Source organism: Equus quagga, chromosome 13 (genome assembly GCF_021613505.1).
Source record: "Equus quagga isolate Etosha38 chromosome 13, UCLA_HA_Equagga_1.0, whole genome shotgun sequence".
NCBI classification, from domain to species: Eukaryota; Metazoa; Chordata; class Mammalia; order Perissodactyla; family Equidae; genus Equus; species Equus quagga.
The window spans coordinates 2,551,619-2,579,463 of record NC_060279.1 but is presented as its reverse complement, the minus strand read 5'-3'; the positions used below and the strand labels follow the sequence as shown (position 1 = coordinate 2,579,463).

At 43.7% G+C, this 27,845-nt stretch overlaps 1 protein-coding gene across 12 annotated transcripts in view; it reads right to left on the bottom strand.

Annotated features, from left to right (window-relative positions):
• Window positions 1-27,845, bottom strand: part of SRGAP2 (SLIT-ROBO Rho GTPase activating protein 2) — a 236,592-nt gene that overhangs the window by 174,502 nt on the left and 34,245 nt on the right. The window contains exon 1 of one of the 12 annotated variants that reach the window (XM_046680834.1): window positions 23,208-23,228. The exons of the other annotated variants lie outside the window; for them this stretch is intronic. The gene's annotated coding sequence lies outside the window, so the exon portion shown is untranslated. Of the gene's footprint in view, window positions 1-23,207; window positions 23,229-27,845 lie in introns of those variants that run through there. 12 annotated transcript variants of the gene reach the window in all.

The window sequence follows — 27,845 nt, the reverse complement described above, 5'->3', positions numbered from 1 at the left end:
TGGATAAAGAAGATGTGGTATATATATACAAAGGAATACTACTCAGCTGTAAAACAGAACAAAATCATCCCATTTGCAACAACATGGATGGAGCTTGAGGGAATTATGTTAAGTGAAATAAGCCAGATAGAGAAGGACAATCTCTGTATGACTCCACTCATATGAGGAATTTAAAAATGTAGACAAAGAGAACAGATTAGTGGCTACCAGGGGAAGGGTGGGGTGGGGGGTGGGCACAAAGGGTGAAGGGGTACACCTACAACACGAATGACAAACAATAATGTACAACTGAAATTGCACAAGATTGTAACCTATCATTAACTCGATAAAATTTTTTTTTAAAAATTAAAAAAAAAAATGGGCAGGGGACATGAACAAACATTTCTCCAAAGAAGATACATGAACTGCCAATAGACACATGAAAAGATGCTCATCATCACTAATCCTCAGGGAAATGCAAATCAAAACTACACTAAGATATCACCTTACACCCGTTAGAATGGTAAAAATAACCAAAACAAAAAGTGACAAATGTTGGAGAGGTTGTGGAGAAAAAGGAACCCTCATACACTGCTGGTGGGAATGCAAACTGGTGCAGCCACTATGGAAAACAGTATGGAGATTTCTCAAAAAGTTAAAAATAGAAATACTGTATGACCCAGCCATCCCACTACTGGGTATCTATCCTAAGAACCTGAAATCAGCAATCCCAAGAGTCCCATGCACCCCTATGTTCACTGCAGCATTATTCACAATAGCCAAGACGTAGAAGCAACCTAAGTGCCCAGCAACTGATGATTGGATAAAGAAGATATGGTATGTATATATGATGGAATACTACTCAGCCATAAAAAAGGATAAAATCATCCCATTCATAACAACATGGATGGACCTTAAGGGTATTATGTTAAGCGAAATAAGCCAAATAGAGAAAGATGAACTCTGTATGACTGCACTCATAGGTGGAAGTTAAACATATAGATAAAGAGAACAGATTAGTGGCTACCGGGGGAAAGGGGGGGTGGGGGATGTGCACAAAGGGTGAAGGGGGACACCTAAAACATGACTGACAAACAATAATGTACAACTGAAATCTCACAAGGTTGTAAACTATCATAATCTTAATAAAAAGTAAAAAAAAAATGTATTCTTCCATGTTTTCTTTTAATATTTTTAATGGTTTCCTTTTTTTACATGTTAATTTGAATCCATCTAAAATTTACTTTCATATAGAGAGGAAGATAACGATCCAATTTAAATTTTTCTAAATGGCTACCCAATTGTCTTAAATCTAGTTATTGAACAATCCATTCCTCTCTCCCATCCCACCAATTTGAAATGCCACGGCTTATCCATGCTAAATTCCTGTGTGTATTTAGGTCTACCTCTGAATTCTCTCTCCTGTTTTCCTGGACTCTATTTTTAATTTGGAGATGGCAAAAACAAATCTAGGAGCAATCTTGGGCATCATAAGGAAAAGGAAACGGCCTTCATGAGCCTAGAGACAATCAGTGTTCATATAAATTGGAATTAACAGTCACTCTCTCCAGGGACAACAATCCATGAGACTCTACCCTACACTTTGTCTATCGCTTCTACACAATTTGTGTTTGTAAATGTACGCCTTTTATAAAAATGTAACATACACACAGAAAAAGACACAACTCTTAAGTATCCAACTTCAAGAATTTTCACGCAGTGAACACACCCATGAACTGGCCCCCAGTGGAGGAACAGCGCTCTAGTGCTCTAGAAGCCCTTCGTGTCCCTTTCCTGTCATTACCCTCTCCCAAGGGGACCACGATCCTGATCACTATCACCACAGGTATTATATATAAAGTTTTATATTATATATAAAGTTTAAAAAAGACAGAAAAATCTGTGGTCATATTAATCATATATATCACTGTATTGTATAATTGAAATTCACCAAAAGAGTAGGATTTACATGTTCTCACCGAAAAAAAAAAAAAAAGGATGTGATGTGATGGTTGCGTTAAACAACTAGATAGAGGAAAACCTTTCACAATGCACACTTACATCAAATCACCATGATACATACTTAAAATATCTTACAATTTTATATTTCAATTATACCTCAGTAGAGCTGAGGTAAAAATAAATTAAAAACTTTAAAAAATGAAATTAGGGGCCAGCCCCGTGGCCGAGTGGTTGGGTTCGCGCACTCTGCTTCGGAGACCCAGGGTTTCGCCGGTTCAAATCCTGGGCGCGGACATGGCACTGCTCGTCAGGCCATGCTGAGGAGGCATCCCACATGCCACAACTAGAAGGACCCACACCTAAAAAGTACACAACTATGTACCGGGGGGATTTGTGGAGAAAGAGGAACAATTAAATCTTAAAAAAAAAATTGAAATCATATACTGTGTACTCTTGTGCCTCTTTCGTTGAATACTATGAGTATGAGATTCATCCATGTTGTTACATGGACCTCTACTTCATATATTCTTGTCGACATCTACAGTAGTATTCCACTATGTGAATATCCCACAATTTATATTTATTCATTTTACTTCTGCTGGGCATTTTGGTAGTTGTTTGGGTCTTAGAAATACCACCACTAAGAACATTCTTATATACGTCTTATAGTCACCCTGATAATTTTAGCCTTTCTGAATCTTTTTGTTTTAGGTACATCTCTTGTACACAGCAGAGCTGTGTTTTGCTTGAGAGTAAATCTGAAAACATTCTCCTTTTATTTAGGTGAGTTTCAGCACACTTATATTTTTATATCACTGATATATCCAGTCTCAACCCTGTCATATTATTTTATATTATTATTTTTACTGTTTCTATTATGCTATATTTATTCTGTAGTCTTTCGGGGGGCATTTTTTTCTATTTGGGAGAGTATGTACTTTTGTTCTAGGGGTTATCTTTATACTAATCCCTTTAAAATATCCACAGCCCCCTTTTTTCCTTACTTAGTCTCTTACTGTTTGGATTGTCACCTTTTTTTTTTTTTTAGGAAGATTAGCCCTGAGCTAACATCCACCACCCATGCTCCTCTTTTTGCTGAGGAAGACTGGCCCTGAGCTAACATCTGTGTCCACCTTCCTCTACTTTATATGTGGGTCACCTACCACAGCGTGGCGTGCCAAGCGGTGCCATGTCTGCACCCAGGATCCGAACCGGCAAACCCCGCGGGCAAAGGAGAGCACACGAACTTAACCGCTCTGCCACTGAGCTGGCCCCTTAGCTTTTAAGGAACCCTTTGACTCCTGTGTATTAATTCTGTGACAATCTTACTCTGTTCTTTTTCTTCCTGCCTTCCTCCCTTCTCGAACTCTCATTTTTATGTGCTTTATTTCTATTTGTCGGAACATATATAATTTACATAGATTATTCTTCCACTCTTATCCCTACTTTTGTTTTTGTCTTTGATCTATCTTAAAAGATATTCCATGAACACTTTGAAGATATCAATCCATTTTTTCTGGCTTCCGTTTTTTTCAATTGAAATGCTGCTGTGAGTCTTACTGATTCTCCATTAAAGGTAGTATGTTTCCCCCCAGGCCCCACCATTTCACTTGCTCTTAAAATTTTCCGTTTGTCTTTATTTCTTAGTTTTACTAGGAGGTGCCTCCAGTGTGGTTTTCTTGATTTATTCTGTGCTTCAAAGTGCTTCTTGAATCTGTAGTTTGAATATCTTGTTGTTTTGGAAAACAACTCAGTATTCTCTCTTGAAATATTGCTTTATCCTGGTCTCTCCATCCTCTCTTTCTGGGCCTCCACTCACTAGTGTTTTAGATCTTTTGTCTGTGTGATTCCTTATACTTCTAGTATTCCTTTTTATATTTTAAAAAATAATTCTGGTCTCTGTGCTTCCTTCTGGATATTTTCTTCTAATATATTAGTAGTTTACTAATTCTTTTTTAGATTGCATGAGACCCATCTAATCAATTCTTACTTTCATTTATTATATTTTTTAGCATCATAATTGTCACCTTATCCAGTTTTTAGTTTCCAGATCTCTGCCAAAATTATCGGGGTTTTTTCTTACTCAAATATATTTTGCAAAACTGCTTTTTAGTCCACATCTGTAGCTCCATTACCTGGATCCCCTGTGGATCTGCTTTACTGTCTACTATTTCTCCTGGTTTTAAATCATATGGTCTTATCACCTTATATATCTGGTTGTTCTTGATTGTTTACCGACCATCTGATATGGAAAAATTATAGAAATAATATAAGACATAGCATGATATTATCTTTCTCTAAACAGGATTTTCCTTTGCTTCTGAGACATGGCTAAGGAAACTAGCCATCCAATCAGCCTCTTTAATCCATCAGGGTGTGAGAGGGTATGAAGCTGGACCTCAGTCCCTGGGAGGGCTAGTCAATGTCTAGTTCATCTTAATCCTAAAGTTCAGCTCTTCAGAGTATCAACCAAACTGCAGGATACTCAGTAGAGCCCATTCTCCTTGACAGGTCCTGAACTCAATCTCGGACCTCTAGCCCCATGAGTGTTGGAAAGTTCTACTAGGCTTCTAGTCTCTCAGCTGCCTCTTCCAGAATTACTAGATGCCCCTAAGCGAAAGGCTGCCCCAGTGCCACTCTGAGTTTTCTTGTTCTCCAGGATCTTGGCCCCCATACTGTCTTACTGCCTCATTAGCCCCCCGACGACTTTAAACAGATTTGTAAAATTTTGTCCTATTTGTTGATTGTTCTATGTGGAATTACCTTGTCCATGATCATCCGAAGAAGAACTTCAGTGAAGAAGCCCAGAGGTGGGAAGCGCCGAGCGGGTGAAGTAGGCTGATGAGGCCCTCAGGGATTCAGGGTTCCATCCCTTCTTCTTTAGGGACTGTGCATAGCACTTTATGTCACAAAACGGCATCTGAACTTCCAAGCATCACATCATATTCCAAGCAACAAAAAGCATGCAGGAGGAAAGAAATGGGCCGTGCCAGCCAGCTCCGTTTCCTTTTCCATGTATTTTTCAAAAATATGAATTTTTTCTTTGGGTTCTTTTGCCCTGTTCATAATAAGTCACCTTCTCTTTGTAATAGGTGACTCTGGATGAGTCATATAACCTCTCTAGGCCTTAGTTTCTGTCAAACGAGTGACTTGCAGCAGTCGATCTCTAAGCTCCTTCCAGCTCGAATATTCTTGTATTCTTTAACTTACTTGTCTTCTCATTATTTTTATTAAGTACAAAGAAAGGGGCCGGCCCGGTGGCGCAGCGGTTAAGTTCGCACGTTCCGCTTCTTGGCGGCCCAGGGTTCGCTGGTTCGGATCCCGGGTGCGGACATGGCACCGCTTGGCAGCCATGCTGTGGTAGGCGTCCCACATATAAAGTAGAGGAAGATGGGCACGGATGTTAGCTCAGAGCCAGGCTTCCTCAGCAAAAAGAGGAGGACTGGCAGTAGTTAGCTGAGGGCTAATCTTCCTCCAAAAAAAAAAAAAAAAAAAAAAAAACCTGGGGCTGGCCCTCTGGTCAAGTGGTTAAGTTCGCGTGCTCCGCTGGCAGGCGGCCCAGTGTTGGTTCGAATCCTGGGCGCGGACATGGCACTGCTCATCAGACCACGCTGAGGCAGCGTCCCACATGCCACAACTAGAAGGACCCACAGCGAAGAATATACAACTATGTACCCAGGGGCTTTGGGAAGAAAAAGGAAAAAATAAAATCTTTAAAAAAAAAAAAGTACAAAGAAATAGGAGAAGTCACCTATTTAGGAGACAAGAATTAGTCTGAAGATACAGAATGTCCAGAACTTTATCCCCTGGATAGCAAAGGTTTCAATTTAAGTTAAAGCAACATACTAAAACACAGATTTAAAAATTAAGTTGGTGAGAAGGAAACATGTTCACTTTATGAAAAGTAATTCATGTCTTGGTATAGAGTTTTCCTAATGCTTTTAAATTATGATCTGATTTACAGTAATTCAATTTGCCCATAACTTTCAAGAACATCCATAAGCTCTTTCTGTTCATGCCCAAGGACTATTACTTTATTATTATTACTTTCCTGAAACAGACCAACAATCCTTGGCATGCACATCACCAAAACTATCAGACATTCCTTCTCTCCTGGTGTTTCTCTGACTGCCTTCTATGACTTTAGGAGCAATTTTCTGAGTGGTTCTCAAGCCCAAACCAACTCTTCAGCTATAAACGAGCATTCAAAAGAAACACCTTTAAACTCCCAGCTCGGATTTTTACATATTTACCTCTTTAGAGGTGGAATCTTGAGAGAGATTCCATACATTTGGGTTAAAAGAAATATGAAAAGATTCCTTATTTTTCTCCACCCTTCCACACATTCCTTATAACCCACCATCCCCCCCCCCAAAAGAGGGTATAATTTGCCTACATTATGCCAAATATTTTAGCTTTATTTTCACCATGGAAAAAGCATTAAACTCAGCTGAATTATTCATGAGACCCTAGGTAACATGATCGCTGTTTTTGGCCTTCAGCCTCAATACTTTCAGTCTTGCAACTCCTTTTAGGGTTTCTGAATGGGGCTAACAAGGAACTTTGCTATACATATCATTAAATTGTTGGCATGCGTCCTGGCATGGAGATTTACACTATATCAACATACCCATATATTTGCAAGGATGCGTATATCTTCAATGCTGTGTAGTTCTTTCCTTTATCCATTTTTCCTACTTTGCTAAAGTTTCACCCAGATGGGATTTTCAGAGCATGTGCCAATATAAGATGACTAAAACATTCAAGACAGAAAAAAAATGTCTGGGATCCAGCTTAGAAATTCTCAATCTACCTCTGAGGATGATCATAAGACTGATTTGACTGATGGTGGGCACACATCACTGTGCACAACCCTCCAAATTCCTTTTTATGGCAGTTGCAAAAGCATTTTTCTCAAGTTGCGGATAGAATTCAGCAGTTCACACTCTCCTAATGCCCAAAGTGTTCAAATGAGTCGGTTCTCCTTTTAACTGTCATTTAAGCATGCCTGCCCTCCCGGCCCTCCCCCATTCTCATTGCTCTCTGGTTTGCCCTAAAGAAAAGAGAAAAAAGAAAAGCAGATAAAGCTCTCCTTCCCCAATATAATTCCCAGGCACCACTGTTCTCATTTCTTCTCATCAAAGCAGAATAGGTGTCACCTACTCTTGTACCAAGAGACCGCTCACGGTCTTATGTTCACACAAAGTAAATCACTGCCAGCTGGCAATGGAACCAACGTCCTTCCACAACCAGACCTGAAAAGTTATAACCAGTCTCAAAACTTTCATTGGGGGTATTTACGGAAAATTTAAGGAAATATTGCATCACCCTATTTTCTCCCCAAATCATATTAGACAAGATATAAGGAATATGTACCCATTTCAGTTCTACCTCTTCTCAGCTTAAGAGCCAGGTTAACAATACCAAACCGGACCAGGGTCCACCAAGCAACCAGCTCCGGACAGTGACTGCGGAGGTGGGGCGCTCTCCAGAAGGGGCTGCACACACAACAAAACTCAGATTTCACCTCCCAGGAAGCCCAGTGGGAAACTAGTGAGTTGTCAGAGCTGAAAAGCAAACTAATATCATTCTCGGCTGTCATTTTATTTTGGAATACGCTAGTTACTTAATTTTATCACAATGCTCTCTAGTAATACAACATATTTCTCTCTTACCTTTAGTGTTCTCTCTTTTCCAAGGCAAACGAAAGTACTCTGGAAGCACCTAGAGTCTCCAGACACATGAGGAACTATTAAGGAACATGCACAAAGTTTCTGGGGGATTCCCATTTCCTTCTCACGACCTCCTTGCTGTTTGGAGACTTGTCTATCACATGGCCTTGTTTATTTTCTTTCATAACACTTATTTCAATTTGCAATGATCTTTATTCATGTGTTTACTTATCTTCTGTCTGTCTCCCTCATAGAATGTAAGCTCCATGAGGGGAGAGATTTTGTCTGTCTTATTCACTGTATCCCAACTCAACAGGGTCCAGCATGCGGTAAATACTCAATAAATATGTGCTAAATGTCTACTGAAGTAGTGAGGATAGGCTGAGTTCTACTGCAGTAACAAACATCCCCCAAATCTCAGCAGTTTACCACAACAAAAGCTCATTTCGTGCTTATTCTATGTGTCCAACATGTGTTAGAGGGGAGAATATGTCCATCCTTGTAGTTCAAGGACCCAGAATGACAGAGGCTCTACTTGGTCACAAATTTTCACATCACTGAGGCAGGAAAAGAGAACACTGCATTGTCTCATACTGGCAACTGCTTCTGCCAAGAAGTGCCATGTATGGCCACATTTTGCTGTCCAAAGCAAGTAACATGGCCACACCCGACTTCAAAGGGAAGGAGAGAAGTGGATATGGGTGAGCGCTGGAAGCTTATGGAGAATTAAATAGCAAATCTAGAATCATGCTGTTACAAGGGGTTTCATTCAGTCCCTTCCTTTGTGCCTGGGCAAGGCTGCAATTACAAGAAGGTAACAGATAGCAGATGGACCAAAGAATCAAATTAATAATGCACATTACATACATCATACCAAAAAGCTTTTCAAAATCAGTAATCCAGTGATATCACAAGAGGCTTTACAAAAAGAAAACATGCCTTAATTGCATGCCTTAATTGCCCAATCAAGAGGACATACCTGTATTCATTATGTCATTTACCTTAGAAACAAACTAAATAGTTAAGGTACAGTTGGTAGTCATGCTCTCCCTAACTGAAACCTTCTTGGGGATTGATAACCAACTGTAGGAAAATGTGCGACAGTTTGATGTCATGTTTTCAGAAGACAAAAAAAAAAAACCTCACTGAAATCCCATTCGTACATTTACTTTTTTTTTTTTTTTTTTAAAGATTTTATTTTTTCCTTTTTCCCCCCCAAACCCCCCCCCCCCCCGGTACATAGTTGTGTATTCTTCGTTGTTCTTCGTTGTGGGTTCTTCTAGTTGTGGCATGTGGGACGCTGCCTCAGCATGGTCTGATGAGCAGTGCCATGTCCGCGCCCAGGATTCGAACTAACGAAACACTGGGCCGCCTGCAGCGGAGCGTGCGAGCTTAACCACTCGGCCACGGGGCCAGCCCCCGTACATTTACTTTTTTTACCCAAGTAATACATGTGAACAAAAGCAATAAAATGGCAGCAGCATTAAGGCCCACGAAGACACATTCCCTATTACCGCAGAAGTTCTGCATAACGCTCTGACCCACTTCCAGAACTTTCTCTGGAGCATGTCTCTTTCGGTGTTTCCTGACGATATAGAGTGTGATTTCATTCCTGCTAGACGGGCCTTTTTTTAATCTCCACCAGTCAGTCTCTTATAGTGAGATAACCTCCAGTCACAATTCTCCCTCCAAATGAATTCCCAAGTTGCCATGGTAACTAACACCTTCCTCCAAACTGTCAATATGTTTCCCAATCTTAAAGGCAGCCCTCTTGATTTACTGCCAGAAGTACCAGTCTCCTCCTGCAAGAGAAGGCACCTTCCTGCTCTCCAGATCTATCAATAAGCCCCTTCAGAAGACTACCTGCTAATAATCATTAGAGCCTACTTTGTATCTATTATCTCATCTAATCATTTTTTTAAAAACTGCACAGTAGATATCATTCTCCTTATTTTACAGACTAAAATAATTATAAATTAGAGGTTATATAACTTGGGGCACAATCAGGATTTGAACACAAATTCTCCGACCATGCTGTCTGGAAGCCTCCTCCCTCCCTGGGCACGAGCCCTCTTCCAGCTCAGAGGAGCAGCTCCGGGTCTCATTCTCTCAGCGTGTCCCTGCCCAAAAGGACTTTCTACATTTCAAGACAATTTAGTTTGCTTTAATATTAACACAACACTACTCCAAATCCAATGGCACTTTAAAGCATGTTGATGCTGATTAAACAACAAGAAAGAAAAGACTTCATTCTTCTGCTTTCATCTCCTATGCTCCAAGGGCTTTGGTGGGGACCAACGAGATAATGGGTGTTAAGCGTTTGGTCCTTAGAAAGAAGGTGTCAGATCAATACCCCACAGATGTGAGGGCATCCACATGGTGATCAGGTGCCAAGGAACGTCCCTCTGTAAGGGTGGAACTGAGGCCAGGTCTCCTAGATTTGCTTCCTTTGGCTCCTTTGAAAGCCCCTCCCCCCATGTGACCCACATCCTTACTATTCTCCCCTAAAGAGAAATTGAGGGACACACAAAGCCAGCACTGTACTTACTTCTTAACTGACCCATCCCCTCCCCCATGCCCAACACACAGGCAGACTATGTTAGCCTTGTAAATAAGAGCAGAACACTTACCATCCCACAGTTATTTTTCCAGTCTGCCTTTTTTTAACCACTCACCTGGCACAAACTGTTATTCCCCTGGCCAGCAGCTATTTGTAAAACTGGTCTGCCTCCCTATTTTCACACCAAAGATACTAATTCTTTAGTAGGAATAGGAGTATTCTAAATAAGACAATTAGCAAGTCACCTAGAATTTCCACCCAGTCCACAGAGGAACACATACCAGAGAATTAACTCAAGTTGTTGTCTATAATAAACAGGACGCTCTACCCACCACGCAGCCCCAGAGGTTGGTACAGAATGACTCATTCCAAATAGTAATGGCTACAATGGCCCAGTTCCCTCTTTTATAAAGCTGTGTGCTGAAATTCAAAAGGTGCTCCTCCCCGCCCCCACCTCCCCTCGAATACCTCTGCACATCAATCCATTAAGAATCTGAAGTGTAATTTATCTTATTCACTATTATCCTGTTAAATTGCTCTACAGCTGCCATGGCAGTAATTGCAGTGATCAGTGATTCAGACTTCTTGAGCAAAAGGCCTTAAGTAGATTTCATTTATTAAAATTTCCAAAGATTTTATTATGAAAATAAACCTGAGATTCAGCAGTATGCCTCCATGGGGCAGTCATACTAATGATTCTTGAGTTAGGAAGGGATGTCGGACCCATCATCAATGTTTCACTCACTAATACCAGTAACTAGGAATTTATCAACCAATAAAACTCACCAGCATTCTAAGAATGAAGAATAATCATCTCATTTTTAAGTAGCATATGCAATACTGTGCAACCCTTCAAAAAGCTGCCTTTGTTCATTAAGGTACTATTTGTAACAGCAAATACTGGAAACAACTCAAGCGTCCATTTGTAAGGGACTGGTTCAATAAACTAAGAAGCAGCCATCCACACGATGGAATACTACACAGCTCTGATAAAAGAATGAGGAAGCTCTCTCTGTACCAACATGGAAAGATCCCTAGGACATACTTAAGGACAAAAAGCAAGTTATAAAACAGGTTACACAACATGCTATCTTTTATATAAAAAGAGTAGGGGGAAATAAGAACATATATTCATATTTGCTTGTATTTACATAAAGAAACACTAGACAGATATGTAAGAAACTATTGAGGGGCATATAATAAGGAACAGGGAGTCTACGGGGAAGACCAGAACTGGGATGAAATAATACTTCTCAACATATACATTTCAAAATAATTTTTTCATGTTTTTAATTTACCTTTACTACCTACTTCATCTGGTGGCGGGGAGAGTGGGGGCTCTATTTCCTCTGCTTTCAGGACCAAGTGATCGGGCTTCAGACTTCTTACCTCGGCCTGCTGGAAGTCACGAAACCTCAGGACAGTAATAATTTAGGTCAGAGGAGTGGCAAGACTATTACTTGACTGTCTCCTTAGGGAAGGAGAAACTGATAAAACACGAGGGCCCATGAAATGTGAACATTACATGTAAGACTGGGTTAACTCAGCCTTCTAAAAACCTGCAAACAGCAGAAACGTGACACTGCCCTAAAAATAGAGGTGGACAACAGGGTAGAGAGTAGCCTTCCTTCTCTGCTCCTTTTACAATTTTGATTTTATTCTTGGGTTTTCATAATGGACTTGTGTGAAGAGGAGAGCTTTACAGCCAAGTCTGGGATTACAACTATTTTAAGCCCACTTTCAACAGAAGTGCTTTTTTTATAAATCTCTTCCATGGTTCTCCCTCCCCAGGCAAGACAAGAAGAAAGAAGAGAGAAGGAGAGGGCACCTCAGAGGTTTGTCTAGTTTTGTGGGTTAAGAGGATCGGCAGCAAAATGAATAAAGTTTTGCCAAGTGTCTAACTAACCCTAGTGTCAGACAGTTCTTGCTCTAACAAAACTCCAAAGACAACTAAGACCTTCCTACCCATCCATATTCTCAACTAGATAAATGTAGACACGAGTCAACTGCAGAGTTAAAAGGTCACAGATGTTCCAGTGTTAGCACAGAGTTTGGGAAGGGAGACCCCCAGAGCTGCCCGGTCACCCCACGTAAGAGAAGAGGTTGGCATCCAGAAGCGTGCGTAAGGCAAGCCCTCATCAGAGCCTACCAGTCTCCCAGAAACAATATTGTATTCTCACGAGACGGCCAGACTGAACGATACAAACCGTCCACACAGCTAGTTTAGCTCTGCCCCCTCCTTAGATCCAAATCTGTACAGGAAATAAATCCGTAGGAGATCCGTCCCTGCCTTCCTCTTCTGGGGAGAGCCTGCGTTAGCAGAGGACTCCCAAATTCCCACGAGTCCATCCTCAGGCCACTCAGCTCCAGACCTATCTTTCAACCAGCTTGTAGAAATCTCTACCTGGAAGTCCTGGGTGTCCCATGTCCAATGGTGCCCCGTGTCCTTCCCCCTGGCAACATACACTCTTTCTAGTGCCACTTTCCCTGTCTCAGTTAATGGCATTGCCATGCACCAAGATACCTGAAGCAGAATCCTGAGAGGCATCCTACACTCCCTCCTCTGCCTCGCCCCCACTTCTATCCACCTAGTCAACAATAAGCTGTCCTGATTTTTCGCCTCCTACACATCTCTCAAAGTCTTGTTTCCTCTTCATTTCACTGTCACTGCTTTCTTCAGTATCTCATCATTCATTCAAGAGCATTTAATGAGTATAGATTATCGCTAGGCGCTTTTAAACAGAATAAATGCAGCATGATCCCTGCCTTCTGGTGCTCGACATCTAGTTATTTCTTGCCTCAACCATTCAGATATACTCTTGTCTCCCACTATTCATTCTCTACACGGCAAGGTGAGACTGGAGGCATTAACAGTTCAGACCACAGCTGTTTATTGAGCCCTTTTAGTGCTAGGCTCAGTTTGAGGAGCTGGGAACCTAGGGGTGAGCAAATCAGATGTTTCCCGCTCTTGAGGAGCTTAAGTTCTGGTGGTGGTACGAGGTCGGATAGACAGACAAAACAAACAGATCATTTAATTCAGAGGTCAGCGAATTTTTTCTGTAAAGGGCCAGCTAGTAAATAAAGGCTTCTGGGCCATATGTTCTCTGTCACAATTACTCAACTCTACCCTTGTGATGTAAAAACAGGCATAGGCAATAAGTAAACCAATGGGCGTGACCGTGTTCCAATGTGCTTTATCTACAAAAGCAGGCAGCAGGCCAGACTCGACCCATGGGCCAGAGTTTGCCAGCCCCTGATTTAATTAACTGCAGTGCTTCTCAACTCCCTTGGAATTAATCCCAATTCCTTCCCTTGGCCCACAGGGCCCATCAGCCTCATCTCAGTAGCACTTGTCCCTCTATGCTCCAGCCACCCTGACCTTCTGTACGGCCCTCAAACACTGTGCCAAGTAGGTTCCCATCTCAGAGTCCCTGCACTTGCTGTTCTTCCCATCAGGACCACTCTTCCCCACAACTTCCCGTAGCTGCCTCAGCTTCAATGTCACCTCCTTGGAGAGGCTGGCCCTCGCTAACTACCCCAATGCCCATTCTAACTCCTGCGGCTCTAATTATTTTCTTCCAATGACTTATCACCATCTGAAAAATATTTGTTGCATGTTAACTGTCTGCCTACCTGATCTCATACCACCACTAGAACATCAGCTTCCTGAGAGCAGGAAACACCTGACTGGCACACCCCTACGTTCCAAGCACCTAGAACTGTGCCTAGCACTAAGCAGGGGTTCAGTAAACATCTGCTGTCTGAACCGTTATTGCTTCTAGTCTAACCTGCTCTAAATCACTGGTATCTTCACTTTCTAAAATACAAATGGGCTCATGTCACTCTCCTGCTTAAAATAACTTCACAGCTCCCCACTGGCTTTAGGATAGAAATGCAAATATGTGGCAAGACTACCATAGCTCTTATCACATGTTGTGATGCTCTTTCATTAGACTGTGGGCTGTAGGCAGGAGGGACCATGTCTTGTTCATCTTTTTATTTGAGGTGCCCCAGCATAGTGCCAGGAACACTGTGGGTGCTCCATAAATGTAGGATGAAATCAATCAACAGGGGCACCGCAACCAGCATAGTGCTAAAGTGGAATGTGATCTCTCAGTAAATACCAAATTTAAAGCCAATGAAGCAAGATTTTGTACAAGACTTCCTTTCCTTTCCTTTCTTCTTCTTTCTCTATTTTTTTTTTTGTGAGGAAGACTTGCCCTCTATTTTGTATGTGGGATGCCACCACAGCATGGCTGATGAATGGTGTAGGTCCACACCCGGCATCCGAACCCCCAAACCTGGGCCACTGAAGTGGAGCACACAGAACTTCAAACATTGGGCCACAGGGCTGAGCCCTCCTTTCCTTTCTTTGTAAGAAGCCAGGTGGGGGCTATGCTTATAACTCTGAATCTGCCTTAGTTTTTGTCACCCAGATTCTACCTGGCAAGCAGCCACTCCCCACTTTCTAAAAGAACAGTGGGAAGAGACAGGGAAAAAAGTACAGCAAATCTATCTGTGCTGTTTCCTTGGAACAGCTCTGGTGAAAGGATTAGGAAAGGAGACATAGCACGCGGGCTAAAATGCAACTTAGGAATTCATCTCCATGAATTCCAAATGTCCACATTCGCTCTGTCATTTATCAGCAAAGAAAACTCAATGCTGGCTGTTTTGCTGTACAAAATAACCCAAGACATTCAGGGAATTTCTGAAGAACTGCTTTACCAATAGAATGGAAATTGTTACTTCTAGAAGAATTTCCATTAGCCCTTTGAAATCCTTCAACATTCATTACAGCCAAGGAGTTTTCACCTAATTCACTCTGATGGGCGCAAGAGCAGAGTCTTTCTAGGGAATACAGGCTCCCAAATCGCTCAGCTGGGAAGTAGGGAGGGAATTTATTACTCAAAATCAAAGGGAAATGAAAAGAGGCCAACCCAGAATGTTATTACTCTCTTTCTCAGTTGGGGGATTGAGTTCCAGAGTCATTCTGCTTCCTTCACATGGCCTCCTTACTCAGCGTCGAAAAGCTTCAGGTCTTGGGCGCAGCCAGCTGGGTTCTCTTCTAATGTAATAGAAGCTGCTTCAGCAAAGCTGATGCTCAGCCATCTCCAGACTCCAGAAATGACAGGCTATGAATTACCGGGCCTCTCATTTGATATAATGAAGTGAAGTTACTGCAGTCCTGAATGACCACTCGACATGCTACTGGGTTGCTTGAAGTAAATCGACTGAAGGACTAGAGCAAGCATAAGGCAGAGCTAGATCTGGGGAATACTTCATTGTGAACGTAGCTCCTCATGACTCACCTGTGGGTCCAGTCACAGAACCCAAGGAGAGGACGCGGGAACAAGGCGTCTGGGTTTTTCAACCCTAATGTCTGCTTCTCTTCCACATTTATTATCTCCATGTAAAGAAGCTAAACAGGCTAAACTAAAATAACCAAATCATAAACCTTACACACAAAACCTCCAGAGGTCCACAAAACCTCATTCAAGACAGTTACCCAATCAACCTGGAGGACGCCCAGTTGACCCGCCTCTGGAGTAACTACCAGTGGTCTGTCAGATCTGGGATCATTCAAAATTCCTATCAAGGATCTGCCAACACGGGAGCCAAGAACCAATCATTCAAATGGGCCCTGCTGCCAAGCCTCTTTACAAGGCCATCTCCTCATACTGTTCCATTTAACAAAACTGCAGCCCATTACCGATCCTTAAATCCCTTTGCCAATGGCACAGAGCCAGAGCATCCTGCTCCCTGGCAGGAAATCAAGAGGACGACCTACTAAAGCCCAATCTCAAGATGCTGAACCCCATGGATTACCCAAGGAAGGGAAAGGCTGAGAATAAGCCAGCCAGCTACACGCTGCACCAACAGCCACCATAACCCCCACTCCAGCCTGCCTAATCCAGCTGGGTTGATACTCACCTGATGAGACAGACCTATAGGTTCTCAAACTGAAACAGGAACTCCCGGGCTGGTTCTTCAGAATCCAGATGCAGCAGTAAATCTTTAAAGACCAGATAAGATTTTGATGAGGAGAGTGAGAGTTTCAGATAAATGGAATGCTGGGAACTGGTGGAATACAGGGCCCAAAGGGGCAGAAGCTAAACAGAGCTCAGACAGAACCTTGCTTACAGGATATCAGGCATAGGCTGGGGTAACTATTCTAGCCTGGGAAGTTGGCCCCAGTGAGGACAGCCTGGCAGTCCAAGGCATAGCATACAGAGGGCTAGCAAAATTCAGGATGATGGAAGCAGAAGTGTCAGAACCAGGGCGTAGAGCACAAGATTCTCAGAGATGAATCTCTACCAGAGTGAGGCAGAACCCCACAGTGGCTGACTGTTGATCTGTGGATTCCCAGCAAGAGCCTCACACTGGCTATGAGCAGGGGAGCAGGCTGTAGTCCCCGGGAAGGGGGCTGACAAAAGGAATTCAATCCTAGAGCCCAGACTGTGTCCTCTACTAAAGGAATCAGGCCCCCTGGAGAAATGGCTGATTCCACACCTGGTGCAGGATATAGAGCCTGAAATATCCTGTGCCAGAAAGCAAGGACGCTTCCAAAGTTCAACGGGGTAATGTCAAAAGAACAGGAGAGTCAACCTGAAGGGATGCCCACTGACTTAAGACAAGACAATGTGAGCATCCAAAACAATTAATAAATAAAGATTGCAGTGGGCTGAAACACATCAAATACGTAATAAATCTTTGCGTTCGTAATGATATTCAGGAAAAAAAGTTGTTGGTTACCACTGGAAGTTACTAGGTCCCTAACTCACTATTCTGAAAAGTGATATAAAAAGGTGGATGGGGTAGGGAATTAAGTTTTCATCCAGTATTTCCTGTATAAAAGTAAATGTTTATGGGCTTGGAAAAGATGAAACAAATTTGGCAAAATGAGAATAACTGCTTTATCTGGGTGTTTCTTTTGTGTATATTTGAGCCCCCTGTGCACCACCACGAAAAAAAGAGCAACACAGAACTTGAGCCAAGCAGCGCTGGGTTTAGGCAAAGCCTCTGCTTCCAAGAGTCTAGGACTTGAGGGACAGTTCAGCTCTGATGGGCCGAGCCAACTGAAGGAACACAGGGAGGTGCTAAGTTGCAGAGGCATCATGGCCCCCAGCGCTTGATCCAGAATCCCAGATCCCAGGTCTGGTTGGCAGCATGGTTTACCAGGTGGTGGATCTGAGGCTGCTTACGGAACTTACTTTTCAGTGATAATTGGCTCAGGAACTGAAAAGCAGCCTGGTTTTGAAAATGGAGTCCTTATATAAATTCAACCAAGAGGAGCTGGAGAAATTATAGGCTGAGGAAGGTGGCAAGAGCGAATAGAGAAGTATGCACAGGACAAGCGTAAAAGTCACAGTGCCTCCTGTAGTCTAGACTACTTCACCAAAAGAAACACAAGAAGACCTATCTATCGCTCCCCCAACTCACCCCCCTTCACGTTTCAAGAGCCACCACCAAAGGCAGCAGAATGAAGACGGCGTTCCTCCCACCAGTCCAGCTGTGAGCATCCAGACAGGAGGCCCGTCTCAGCAGCTCAGAACGCCCCTCCCTAACCACCCCTCAAGTAACCAGCTGGGAAAGCACTCAGAAAACCCGCATCCTGACACAGCACTGCCAAACAACTTAGACAGCAGAGAACAACCTAGCTAAACAGCAATGCCGGCTGCCAGGAAAAGTTTTGCAGGGACAATGGGTAGCAGAAAAGCAGATCCCTTGGGGTCCCCTAAGACCCTGTCTCTTAGCTTCAGTACTTTCAAATGCAGAACCCAGTTGCCTCTGGGGCACATGGAGCTCCACAGGCATGTTGTCTCCTTCCATCTCCTCAAAGACAAATGAGCAGGAGAGCGGGCCAGAAAGCCACCCAGGGCATTACTCTTTAAAGAATCTTTATAGGGTCAAAGAGGAATGGGTCTACAGGCTGTGTGTATTCCCCACAGATGCTGGGGATGATGTCAGAATCCCTTTCCAGATGTTCTTAACACTTTGTGGTCACTTGTGTTCCTGCCGCTGAGAGTCAGCGCTTTGCTAATTTGACTGATTCCAGCTCAGGCTGAGCCCAGCTCCCCGGCTCTGCTTACCATTAGCTGAGCCTGTCATCTGTACTGTACTCTTCCAGAGAGTCCTAACGTCAGCTTTTTACCTGCTCTTCCAAGACAAGGATGTCTGCCAAAAACAGGGGAAAAAACCCCCAAAGGTTGAGAGAGAAAATACATTTAACATACTACCAAGGTAGCAAAAAGAGGAAAAGCTGGGAAAAGAATATGTAGGTTCACATTTATTTCCAAGGCTGCTGGGTTAATATCCTCTTGCATTTGTGTAAATGAACAGCCAATTTAAACTGCTACTGGGGAAAAAAAAAAAAAGGAAAGGAAAGAAGCAGGCTCAAATCTCAAAGTATAACTTTTAGCATAGAAAACAAGAATTGGCAAGAATTGCTTTTTCTAGTGCTGACCTCACAGGCTGTGCTGCCTCTGCCTCTGACGATCAGGACATTCTGTATTTGATGGCAGAACCCAAGTCAGAATCGAGCACGATCTCCAACAAGCCAAAACATCAGGGTGAGCTCTCCTGACCTTGAGATTGCTCCCCTAGCTCTTCGGTAAGAAAATGTACAATAATCAAGAGGAGAGCCCCTCTCACCACCCTAGTCGTGTGAACTCAACTACTCGAGGTCCACCTGATCCATACCAAGGGCTTCCATGAGTGACTGACTCAGATCTGAGAATCACCCAAGACCCAGAGGGCTAAAAGGTAACCTTACAAAATCTGAAGGTGTAAAAAGGAGAATTCAGTGGTGCTCAGAGACTCCACTAGCCTGGCCTGAAAAGAAACAAACCTACCAATAGAGAAACTCCGCATCCCTAATCCTGGGTCTCACTGTTATGCTGGGTGTCTTAGAGCACAGCCATAAACTTTCTGGCCTTTATTATTTGCCCACCTAGTGTAAGAAAACTAAGCTAAAATAAATTTTGTAACCAAACCAAAATGAAGCTCTCTAGGCAGTATGGCTACCATACTCAGGATACAAAACATCCCTTGACCCAACAATGACTATTTGGAAATCGGCATCTCCTGAGTACCTTCCCTACCTAAATCGGCAGTACGGTGAAGTGAGTTAAGAAAGTCCAAGCCTTGGCTTGAGAGAAACGAGACGCAGCCAAAAGATGGGCTTTCTGCATGATTGGTACCTTCAGAGAGGCTACAGACAGTGGACTTAAATGTGACACATTCTTCATGTATGGTCAAAGTGCCTTCTAGATCCAAACTGGGGCACCTTACATCACAAAACAGATGGCAAGAAATTAACAGATTTAAGTCTTTTGTCTGCCAGCCCAATTACAGTTCGGTCAGTTACTGGAGGAGTTTCCCTCTCTTTAAGAGATCATCTCACTTCACCCTGCTTAACAAAAGACCACAGGCACTCATAAGAGGACGGAGGCAGGCCAGCTTCAGGACACACGCTGCATGGGGGAAACTGACTTTCTGAAAGAGGAGGACTCTACGCCCGTCTGACAGGTCCACAATAGGCTGGCTAGACACAAGCGCCTGGGATAAGGAAGTCCATCAAGAAAACGAACAGTTGGCAAGATCAAGCCTTCTGGCCTGAAGGGCTTGCAGCTGGTCTGGCCGTTCATCAAAAACTCTGAATTTAAATGGAAGACACATTCTGACTGTGACATGTAACAAAACAACTGGAGCGGCAAAGGATCTTGATTTTGGTTTCCTTCCCACCCTACACGTCTCCTGCCAATGAAGAGTGAGCGTGCCTGTGGTCCTCCTGGCACATCGGGGGTAGTTCCCATTCACACTGGTCAATCTTCGGGATTTTCCGCATATTACAGGCCATCACGCATCTACACCAACCCAGAATGTGCAGATAAAAGCTCCTGTTTGGAGTCTGGAGAGAAACTGTCAAATCTGAAAGCCTGTGAACTCTCTCCATCAGCGGAGACCAGATGCAGCAAAGACCATGGAACAAGGTATCAGAGGCCTAATTTCAGACTGACCCCCTAACCAGCTTTATGACTCTGGGTAACTCACCTACTTTCTCAAGACTCTTATTCTCATATCAATAAAGAAAGAAGTGGGCCTAATGGTCTCCCAGATCCCTTCCAGTCTTAACATCCTCTGATTTTATGACTAAAGAGTCATACTAATAAGGCTAAAATTGTGGCTTAAACCCATATAAGCCAATGGGGATTATGCTAAGAAAAACTCTATTCCACACAGACAGAGCCAATCTGAGCAAGTCTTCCCCACCATCAGACAGATGTGTGCCACGAGTGCAAGGGGCCCCTTCTACAATGCACATGCACCGAGTGATTCAGTAATAGGCCAATTCATTCATTCAATCAACAAATATTTACTGAGCACCTTCTAGGCAGTGTACAAAACAGACAAAACCCTTTCCCTTGTGACATTCACATCCTAGTGAGGGGAAGGGGGAACCAGATAGTAACCGAGCAGGAAGGACAAGGCTGGGGTACACGTTACAGAGCGTGGTCAGGATGGACCTGCTGATAAGTAACTTTTCAGCGGAGATCTGAGGCAGTGAGCCATGCAGATACCAGGGGAAGACTGTTCCGGGCAGCGGCAAGAGCAGGGCCCTCAGACAGGACTGCGTCCAGTTTGCCTGGCACGTTAAAGGAAACACACGAGCCCAGTGTTGACGAAGAGGAGTCCGAGGGGGAAAGCAGGAGGAGGCAAGGTCAGATGGGCAGTGGGGGCCCAATCACGGAGGGAAGGGACAGCCACTGGAGCGTGTGAACAGAGGAGTAACATGACCTGAATTCCATTTTGAAAGACTGCTCTAGCTGTTGTGTTGAGAGTAGACTGAAGGAGGCAGAGGTGGAAGCAAGGAGACCAGTTAGGAGGCTGCCAGGATAGTCCAGGGAGCAGTGACGGCAGCTGGCCCCGGGCAGCAGCAGCAGCAGGCTGATGAAGGACAGTCAGAGTCTGGGACATACTCTGAAGCAGAGTCAACAGGACACTGGGACAGGATCCGGGAAAACCTTGGAACTACTGCAGAATCTAAAGAAGCTGAATGACACTAACTCCAACATCCACTGTGGGATGCTAGGATGTGGGGGTTTGTTTATCTCTGTCATCCAGTGTCCAGCACAGTGCCTGACACATCACAGGTATACAGAAAATGCTGAATGAATGAATGTGGAGCTGAATACATTACGAAGCCAGAAGATCCGCAGCTTGACAGGTCATCAGGAGACAAAAACCATTTGGTACTAGACATATTTTACTAACAACGGATTCCCCCTCCCCTGAGTGAATCTATCTCTTTTTGTAAAAAGTTCCCCTTTATAACTCATTTTACAGTAGTAAGTAGTGAAACTGACTGAAAATTTTACATAATACAGCTGAGAACCTGAACTCCTTGGTCATTTCCCTAAGAGGCCAAATGTGATTCTCACATCACCTCAGCAACTCCATCTAAAGACAGGGGGGGGTTTCACAGAGTAATCGCGTGTTTTAATGAACAATGAGTCATGAGGCTAACTAGAAACGTATGATTACGGATCATAACATCATTACAACAAGCGAGGAATAACACAAACCAAATCTGTACTATTCCTACAGGACGAACCAGGAGCTATCCTGGAACGTGCTCCCTTCGTCTGCGAAGCCAAGGACAGGAATTTCTAGATTTTTGTCCCCTAATAACACTGCTCTGAAAAAGGTAACAATTCCCAACTACAGAAGCTTCCCTGTCAAGGTGATGAGAGTCCCAATGTTCTTAACCCACGGAGACTGACAGTGTGCAAAAGAGAGAAGCAGAACGTTCAGTATCTGGGAGAAATAACGACAAAAGTGTATTATAAACCACATTCTGGCAGCAGTTTTCTCGGTTAAGTCATTGATCATCTTGAAGGGCTAAATTAAAACCCAACATTAATCAGGCACTAGGTGTGAAAAACATCTTATTTACCAAATTAGAAAAAAAGAGGAAGAAAGATAAGCCTTGTAAAGTGGTTGAGATCAAATTACATTGTAAGGGAAGTTGCAAAATTTGGGAGAACAAGTCCTAGACAGATTTGTTAGCTGAGTCCAAAATCATTTGATGTGACCTTGGACCAACTATTTAACTTCTGTGCCTCTGTCTCCCGCGTGCCTGAGTCTCCCACTCACTGTAAGGACAGCAAATGATTTCAGCCCCTCCTGTCTTAACAGGGATGTTATGAAGCTGAGATCATGTCTCTGGAAGCTCCGGGGGTTTCCTGGAGAAAGATACTCCACAAAGGATAACGTCTTCAGTAAGATAATTAAGGGGTCAGGCTACTCTTAGAAACGCCCCCATGGTATGGAGGCTCCCAGCATCATAGCTCCAGAATCAGGCAACCAAAATACTGCATAAAATGCCAACCTCAGGGCTGGGGCCAGGCTCTTTGCAGATAATATCAGGAGCCCTACATGTGAATGCAATCTCACATATATAATAACTACATTCAGATGTTTAATAAACACTTAGTAATGTTTTAAATGACCAGTATCTTCCTGACATGACCACTTTGTTGCCTATCTAGTAGGAGAGATGGCGTGCAAGGGATGATCAGGTACCCTGGGCAAGTCCTGACCCTCAATTGCCACCTCTGTATGATGGGGCTGACAATACTGAGCGTTAAAGGAAGGAACATGTGAAATGCTGCTGGCACAGCCCTGGGCTCAGAGAAGGAGCAAAACAAGCACCACAGCCCTCCTCCCCCTGGCACTCTGCTCCATAAATAACAAGTGCTGTTATCCTTTACTCACAGACCCAGAGGAAAATGACATAGGAGAGAGGGTCACCCATAAATATCTTATCTGCCTTTATTCTCCTATAACCTCGAGACTAGAGCAAACAGGCTGAACTTTAATTAGGATCATAATGTGAGATGTCCCAGGTAAGCCAGGCTCATAAACTCCAATTAGGAGGAGACTGGCTTTTACTGGACCGCCCCATACCTGGCCTACTCAATGACAGAAGCAGACCCAGTCCTTTGTCCCAGCTTCCCAGAGGAATCCATTACCAAGCACACGAGGCTCCAGCGGGATGTCGGGTCACAGGCTTTCTATTCCGGCGATTGTGGTCTGAGAATAGAACTCCCGGGCACAGCGCGAGTGGACTCACGAGGATTGTGCTCATCTACTATTCAAGTCACCATCTACGACTATTTAAAGCACAAGGCCAGCAAGCCCCCTCGGAATGGGAGACTGAGAAGGGGAAACGGGCAGGGTGTGTTTTTAACATAGTTCTACAACTTACAGAGCAACGTGCAGAGCCCCAGTTTGGGTCCGGGGATCCATCCTCATGAGCTCGGATATCTCACTTGGCTCCCTGTCAGCCAGTGAGTAAAGAATGTCAAGTTCATTTTACAAATGGAAAAGTGGGAAGCAAGGAGGGACCCATGTATACACTGCTAAGTCCGTTGCTAATAACAAAACGGCTCAAGCTGACGTGTGCCTCCACATGCCAGGCCCTTACTAGGCATTTCACCTTCCCTCACTGAAACCTCACAACCTCCCCACAAGGTAGCCAGTCATTTTGTTCACATTTTATAATAAAAACACAGGTCCTAGCAGATTAAGCAATTTACTCAAAGTAACACAGTTTATAGGTGGCACAGCCAGGATCTGAACCCAGGTCTCTCTCAACCTATAGCTTGTTGTCTGGGGTTATATTTGTTTGTAGTTACACCATACTGCCTCTCTTGGTTTCTCTCTGCTAACTTAACAACCCTATAATCCAAAACCATATTCTAAACATTAGATCTTATGCCTTATTACTGATATCATCAATTTGGTGAGCAAAGAGAAATAAGTAGTCCAAGGCCAACAGCAGTGTCTTTAGGAACAGAAACCAGACCATAATTCCAATTAGCCAGACAAAACAGATAAATTCCACATCAGAGGAAACGTTACTAAAAGCCAGGAGACCTCCTGTCCCAACACCCCTTCACTTCAGCTGGCTTCACATATTCTGGACCTACACAGAAGACAGATCCAGAACTTTCCCACCACTAGATCAAAAGGTAAGTGCTTTAGGATTGCATCAATATGAAGGTTTTATTTTTTTAAACTTTATTTTTTTTTTGGTGAGGAAGATTGGCCCTGAGCTAACATCTGAGGCCAATCTTCCTCTTTATTTTTTCCTCCCCAAAGGCCCAGTACATAGTTGTATATGCTAGTTGCAAGTCATTCTAGTTCTTCTACGTGAGACGCCACCTCAGCCATGTCCGCGCCCAGGATCGGAACAGCAACCCCTGGGCCGCCGATGCAGAGCATGCGAACTCAACCATTCGGCCATGGGGCCGGCCCCTGAAGATTTTATTTTGTAAAGCCATTGCCCTGCCCAGCCTCCCTGCTCCATACCTTGTGTCAAACTTCAAATTTCCCAGAACACATCCAAAGTGACAACTCCGGGCCTTACCATATTCAACAGAACTGATAACCATTTGTCAGATCAGGGGCAAGATCAATTCTCTAGCCCCCTTGCTTCCACAGCTCTTCCAGAAAGTTACTTTCATTGGAATCTTTGGTGTCACATAAATCATGGACAGCAGTTGGGGGAAAAATCCAGTAGCAAATACAAGCTCGAAAAAGTAAGCATGACACAAACCAATCTGGGCACGATCTCACAGCCCCTTGGAAATGACTTTACCTGCAGGTCGAGGCACTCATCAAACTCAGCACTGAGACGGTGAGTTACTGGATCTACAGGGCTCCTGGCGGTTTCCGCCACATCTCCCGGGCCGGGCTCTGACATGGTTACCGCTTCCACGGAGAAGCTGACGACGACTGTTTTCTCTCCCTTCCTCCTCCCCATCAGATGAAGACAGCTAACTGGCATTTCTCTTACCTAAGGAGGCTAACTGGCCGCTAACTAGCATGACAGCTAGAAAATACGGGGACTCATGCAGTCAAAGCATGAACAGGAACATGCTATTAACCAGTGTAACAGTTCTCTACAGACAGTATTTTCCCTACACGCATTTCACACACATCGTAATCAAATCAGGAGAGAGATGAAAGGAGACTCTGAGGTTCTGAAGCACCGCTTTTCAGGAAGAAAATTTTCCTTTCTTCTAAGACAGGTATCCTGGCTACAGTATCTTTTGAGGTGGCTGAATGGACTTAGTGTTCTGAGTAAGAAAGAAAGGAAATGAGATTTTTTTTTCCATTTAGAGAAATGAGGAAGTAGAATGGTTTATATATAGGTCCGATCTCTTTCAGAGAGTCTGCTTGGAGGCAATGCCACAACTTCAGGCCCTCCTTGAAGAAACTTCATCTCATATCAGGTTCTAATTAAAGACAGGCCCTTTGTAAACACTGACTTGGAGCTGTTGTCAATATCGGACAATAAGCATATAGGGTGGGGGGCTGGATGTATATTGCCTTACTAGCCCCACTCTAAGCAGCTTCATAGTAAAGATTATTCAGTGATAGTGACAGTGACAACACAGATCCTGGCTAATACTATCACCATCCTAATCCTATGGGAAAATTTTACCTGGAAACATTCCTCCCTATCAATCACACCATCAGACAGAGAAGCTGGGTGATTGCTCCAACTTCCAGACACTGATACATTTCAATCACTCAGCAGTCTCTGAGCAACTAGAAAGTAGCCGGTACTTCCACTGTGGCTATAATACGCATCAGACATCCCTATTCCTGGTCTTTAACTTTCCAGGTAAAGCAGATTGGACCTCAATGTGAAAGACTGAACGACAAATCAAAGAACACTTAAATCGCTGAAGAAGGCGCCCCTCTCTTTCTCAGAGGCTAACGCACTCAGAATGAGAGGAGCCGCTGCACCCACCACAGAGATCCAGACCATCCCCATGGAAGAAGGAGGACAGGCAGGAAGTCCACTTCCAGAGCCTCTGTCTACTCTTTCTCTCCAGATCCCTGGGAAGAGCGAGCCATCTCCTCCTCCATATCAGTCTGAAATATACAAAGTGTAAACCTTTCTACCAAAGCGGAAGGTCTGGAGGACACTAGCAGCTGTCATGAATCTCCCTATGACTTGAAGCCTCTCGGCTATAGCCTGGGCAGCTGGAGTCCACATTCAGAAGCGTCCTGTTTCCTGTTCTTCTCTAGGTTAGAGCCCCAGCTAAGAATAGCACCCCATTCATGGTGCTGTGTACACATCCTTTTTACTTGCTGTTTTCTCTTATATATGCAAGAAACCCTGTTCTTGTACATTTTCCAAGGTAACCAAAAATATTTTTACATGGGCACAGAACAGCATTTTTATTCTCTGTCCAGTCTACAGGAAGGCACTGCCTGGAAGAACTGCACCTCGGAGCTGCGTGCCGCAGGCGTGGCTGGGCACGGGCTTCCTCTCTGAAGCGCCAAAGAGAGACTCACGCTCCGAGATGGTAACCTGGCAGCAATATGTTCAGGATGCCCAGTACTTGCCCAGAACCTCACTTCTGTGCCTGTCCTAAATCTAAAAAAGACCAGAGGCAGTAAAATTGGTCTCTTTTTATTAGGTTGACCCATGTGAAATTACATACAAAGTGGCAATTTCATGTGATTTAACCTAAGAGAATCCTGAAAAGCAAATCGAGCATTTTGCTAATAATTAGCAAGAATGCAAAATCCGTTATTTCCCAGATAGCTCCACCCCAAGACCATTTCCTATTTTCTTTAGTAACTAAAACGTTTTGAAGGAAACTTATAAAAGCTGTGGAACACCATGTAAGACAGGCCTGGCATTGGTAATAGACATCCTTTCGTTCTGCATCCATATCCATATCCATATTCATTCCTGGGCCCCAACAGCTCACAGAGGAACAGCCACATGAACAGGTAAATACAACACAGTATGGAAACTGCTACTCTAGAGACAAGTACAAAATCAGAATTCTGTATGTAGCTCAATTACAACATTTCTCACACTGAATAGGCCTGGTCGTTTGTATGTGGCCTCACTGATTCGACAACGCACATTCAGGGGCAGGAAATGTGTTCTATTTGTTTCTGAATCCCTGGCATGCAGCACAGTTCTTACACATAATCAGTGCTCAATGATGTTTGTTGAATGACTGAATGACTCAGAGGCTGAGTGGCCTCTCTGTAAACGAGATGAGTAACCAGTGTTTCTGTTAAGAAGTTTAAGGTTCTTATATTTTAGACCAGACTACTAATTAAAGCACTAGAAAGAGAATAGCAGTCTCCTGATTACAGAACTAGAAAGAAAAGCAGGAAAAGGGGTGGGGGGGCACTATGCTTTATAATCAAAGTAAGTCTGAAATTACAGGCTACAGTCTGCCTCTAGCTGGGAGTGTGACAGCATCTTTTTCTCTCTCAATTTAACATCTTTTGATTTCAATTGATTTTACTTACTTTACAAATTCAAGACCATCAAAAAGTGAAAGGTGTTTTGTGAACTAAAGCAAAGGGGACAAACTCAAAGCACTTTCCATTCGTCTTTTGCAAACGGGTGTCTACTGCAGGTGGGGCGGGTATTGTTCCCTCGGGCAGCTGGGATGTCTTTTATGAGTTCACAAAAAGTCCAAAAAAAAACCAACCCATTTCACGGGCCGGCCCGGTGGTGCAGCAGTTAAGCGCGCACATTCTGCTTCGGCAGCCCGGGGTTCGCCAGTTCGGATCCCAGGTGCGGACATGGCACGGCTTGTCAAGCCATGCTGTGGCAGGCG